This window comes from Monodon monoceros, unplaced genomic scaffold, assembly GCF_005190385.1.
Source record: "Monodon monoceros isolate NGI ecotype Baffin Bay Population unplaced genomic scaffold, NGI_Narwhal_1 Super_Scaffold_22, whole genome shotgun sequence".
In the NCBI taxonomy this organism is placed as follows: domain Eukaryota; kingdom Metazoa; phylum Chordata; class Mammalia; order Artiodactyla; family Monodontidae; genus Monodon; species Monodon monoceros.
The window spans coordinates 126,617,810-126,622,728 of NW_021703779.1; positions in this window are offsets into that span (position 1 = coordinate 126,617,810).

Sequence of the window (4,919 nt, forward strand, 5' to 3'; positions counted from 1 at the left end):
AAAAAATGAACAAAAAAGTTAGACCGTGTCCTTCAGACTTAATTTCAGTGCCCAGCTAGTGTGGCTCCTTTTCCCTTGGCTTACTGCTTTCCAGCATTTTCCTTTTGATCCTAGAATATGCCCAGTTGGTTCCTACCACAGGGAATTTGCACATGCTATTCCTTTTACCTGTGGATGCTCTTCCTATCAACAACCTTCACACGGCTCAGTCCTTCTTGTCATCCAAGTCTCATATCAACCATAGTCTCACTGAAATTACCCACCCATCACTCCCAAACACCCCCCTAATTGATGTTCTTCACAGTTCTTGTCATTCTTGTGTGTTGTTTGTTGACCCTTGTTTATTATTGTATTCCTTACGAAACAGGAATCTTCAAGAAAGCATCGATGGGCTTAGCACACTGCAGGGTGCAGCAGCTTCCTAGATCTTTGTTGACTGGCAGAAATTCCTCTGGAAGTGGCTGTCACTACTTGCAGCACCCCCTATCCAAGAATCCTGTTCTTTTCTCTTCTTAGTATGACCTGCCATTTTGAAATTAACTCAAGTGACTTTCCCCTCCACCTTTACCCGAGCACGCGGGCGCGCGCGCACACACACACCCACACACAAACACATACTCACAGGAGCTCTTGGGCGCCAAATGCGCGCCCCCTGAGGGCAGGGATGCAGCCTGGTTTTGCTCACAGCTGTATTCTCAGTGCCTGGCACGGCGAGAGCTCACACCTTCCGTGACTGAGCGAGGCGCTTTCACCCCTCCAGTGGGGGCTGGCTTTGCTCTGCGTCGCCCTCCGTTCTCATCCCCCCACCCATATTCCCGTCCTAAAGGCGCCCAAGGGGGAGGGGTCCTCTCCATTCCTTCGTTCCCTCCTTCGTGGGCTTGTTGGTTCATTCGCTAGTTCATTCATTCATTCATTAGTACATTCATTTTACTCCTCCCGCCTCCACCCGAGCACCTGGCCCCACCGCGCAGCTCCCCTGGGGTCTGGCCTGACCCACCCACCCCGGGCTAGGCCACGCCCCCTTCCAGCCCCCGCCCCCTCTCTGGGCCAATCGAGACCGGCGGGCCGGGCGGGGCCGGAGCCAGGGTGGGGCCTCGCTCTCCCACTACCCACGGCGGCGCCCGCGGCTCCGGAAACGCGCCGTGGGGCTGCTGGGCTCAGCCGGGTGCTGGCGGCTCCGTGACGCTTCCTGCCACGCAGGGCCTGGGCCGCGCCAGCGCCGCTCCGCCGAGGACCGCGCGTTGGCAGCCGCTGGGCCGAGGTGAGCGTGCGGGCCACAAGAGGATGTGCGCGGAGCCCGGGAGGGTGTGCGGAGCCCGGGAGGGTGTGCGGGGCCGGGATGAGCGCGCGGGCCGCCAGAGGATGTGCTGGGAGTCGCGGATGAATGTGCGGGTCCCGGGTGATCGTTTGGGCCTCGGGAGGATGTGCAGGGGACGGCCCAGGAGAGTGTGCAGGACTGGGGTGAGTGTTCCAGAAAGTGTGCGGTGGGGGGGCAGGGGGCGGCCAAGCTTTGTTGGGGGGCGTCTCTGTTCCCGCTGGAAGCTGCTCGGCCCTGGGGCCAGGTGGAGCGGGAGATGGGTCCGGGATGGCGGGTACGAAGAGGCCGAAGGCCTTCCCGCGGCGGACAGGGGGCGACGGTTAGGGGCGGGAATCGCTGGACGTGCTGAGGCCTACGCTGCTTTTGGGGTGACGCAAAGGGATGGGAACCGGTCGCTATGGGAAGAGGGGGCCCCCACCCCAAGTGCAGAGGAGGCCAAGTGGGAGGGGGCGTTGGGGGATGTTAAAGGGCTTTTCCCCAGTCTGGGGGAGGGGCTGAACAGCAGTCGGAGACGCGGGGTAGGTGTACTGGGGACTTCCTGCTGGAGGAGTCTCTCCTTTCCTTTTGGGTGGGGGTCGAGCGTCAGCTTGTCGGGGAGGATGGGGGGGCAGCCTAGAGCCCAAATGCTGTGAAGGAGGGGGAGGGGCAGCCCTTGCAGGGTGAAAACGAGCTCAAGGCCCTCGATCAGAACAGTGCTTTTTCTGTCGCCCTTCTGGGGCCACCATCACCCGCTCCAGTGCCCCCCGCCTTAAACTCCTTTGCTGCCTCCTCTAGTCTATATTTGGGTGATTAATTACATGTCTTTTTCCATCTTCCCCCCACACAGCCGCCTGCTGCCCGAAGCCCATGGTCCCTTTCAAACACCAACCCCGCCAGAATCCTGGCCCTCTTCCCGGAGGTCCCACCCTGTTCCAACTGACACCCTCCAGCCAACGTTGGCCCAGCTGGGGGCCACCAGCCCCCTTCAGTCTCCTTGGTCAGTGAAATATTTCCTCTTCAACCTCAGACCCGACATTTTTCTTTTACCAAAGGATTTCAGATGGGATTGCTAGAACAGCACCCCCTCTGGGTACTAATGCTGCCTCACCCCATCCCCCATCCTCCCTCCTGCCCTGGGCCTTTAAGTAGAAGCAGCTTGCACAGTGCCTGACACAGTCCAATCCATTCCCCCCAAATGTCTTAGGATCTACATTTAGAATCCTATCGAACAGTGATTTTCAGCCTTCTTTGGGTGAGGAGACCCCTTAGAAAATCACTAGAAACTGTGAATTCTCTTCCCAGAAATCTGACAGTCAGCACAGAGAGTGGGATCTCATTCAGGAGGCTCATGGGCCAGAGTCCTGTCTGATGAGCCCTGGAGGTGAGGAAACCTCCAGATTCTAGACGGGCCCAGTGCTAACCAGGCACAGATCAGCATCCCAGTTTCCTGAGTGCTGGTTGAAAATGCAGATTTCTCATCCCCACCTACACCAGCTACTCTGTCCCTTGAGTTCTTAGGAAACCCCAGGCCAGGGTTCTAACCCACCCATCCAACCCTGGCCCTGACCTGCCTGGGCTCCCCAACTGCCCAGGGCCCCTTGGGATTTGCACAGCATTCCCGCACCCCCATTTAGAATCGTTCATATCCTGGGCAGTGTGACTTAAACGAAGCTATACTTAAAATTTATTTTGATTTTCAGTAAGAGAGCATGCGTCTTCTTGGGGAAATGGGAACATAAACCTTCCCTCAATTAAGTACAACAGACACTACAAAATCCCCTTCTGGTCTACCTTCTGGCTTTTTATAGAAGGCAAAGAAAATGGAAACCTAAACAGAGAGAGACAGGTGCCCAGGCAGAGAGACAGGAAAACGGGGAAGACGGAGACAGATGCCTCCCACCCACGCACACAGAAAAAGGCACACACAGACACAAACATCCCAAGAGAAACAGACTTTCCTGGTGAAACACAGTCTCTTTTGGCCCTTTAGGATTCACTTCTAGTAGCAGTGCATTTGCACAGTACAGGGTGGGCCCAAATGGGGCCTTTGCAGCCACATCCTGGCGGGACGGGTTGAGAGCTGCTGAAGGCTAAGCCCAGCTCCAGCCCAGGGGCTCGGCTTAGGATCCCAGGCTTGCCTGACTCAGGTGGATTGGGGGCTCAGCAGTGTGTTCAGTCTCACAGCCTGTCCTTTGGTTGAGCACTCATGACCCAAAAAGACATGTTCCCGGAAGGAGTACCCAAGTCTGCTTCTGTCCCCCCCGAATTATTTCAGTCCAACAGGTGGGATCTTACCTGCCTGACTAATCGCTCAGAATTGTTCTGAGACATGATGCCATCCCTGCATCTCTCTTTGGGGCAAGTCTGGATGTTTATAGACCATGTCTGCTGGCCTTAAAGCTGGCCATGCTGTTAGAAGACCCCACGGGGACGCAAGATGGTGAGAAGTATTGTTTTCGATTCTGGAAGCACTTATATTTTTATATATGCCAGTGTCGTCGAACCATCTTTGCCCAGAGATAGTTCTCTCGATCTAAACAACACAACTCAAGAGAGAACAGATATCCAGTAAGGAGAATTTTGAATCTAGGTAATTAATAGGATGATTTAGGGTTAGGGTTAGGGGTGGGAGAGGGAGCTGAAGGCACCCATCTGAATTAGATGATCGAGAGTGCAGTCTCTCGTGTGACCTATAAAGATTCCCTCCAGGGCATTTTTGCTCTGGCCCAGAACTGAAATGAACACCATGAGACACCTGTTGTCTTCTGGGGCCTGAGGACATTCTGTTTCAGGTCCTTATCTAGATGCTCCAGGGAGTCCAGGTGTTTCTGGCACCCCTTTGAAGTTTCTGGAAGCTGCCAGATTGATCTCGTTTGGGTGGCCTTGCTCCCTCTCCCCTGCCCCCGCTGCCCAGGGAAGGATGGCACCTGCTGAGGAGGTTGCTTGGCTACTTGTGCCATGGAATTAGGCTAACACTGATCTTTTAGGCTCAGAAGTGAACTTTCCTAGTAGCGAGACATCCTAAGGAGGGGTCCCGAGCTCAAAGGTGACCAGAATACACCTAATTCACTATTTTTTTGTGACAACTGTTGGCTTTTGTCTCCACTGGGTTCAGCTGTTAACTTCTGTTCTTTCAAGTCAATGTGAAATGATTGGTTTGGTTCTCAATGTTTCTGATTCAATATGGAAAATTGGATTTAAATAAGTTGGTTAAAATTTACATTGCCATCTAAAGCACATTTCAGGAACATTTGTTCACTCACGTGAACTCTCATGTTTTAGGAAGCATGATTTTTCAGAAATGTGTCTGTGAAGCAGCTGCAGTGTCTGTGGCACTTGGCTCGGTCCAGAGTGGAATCTGCAGTCAACTTTGATAGGGCCTTCACTCTCTGGGAGCATATAGTCGTTAGACTATATACTTCAGATCCCACTTAAAGAAGGAAGATAATATTTATATTAAGAGGCAGAGATTGGTTTTCCCATAGTCTTTCTACCGGTTGGGTGAAGAAGTGTACTTAGAAGATTCGGGGCATGCTTTTCCACGGTGAGTGAAAGTGCCTCACATTCAAGGTCAGGATCACCCTCTGTATCCATCGGGTGCACTACAGTGGTTTTCATATTG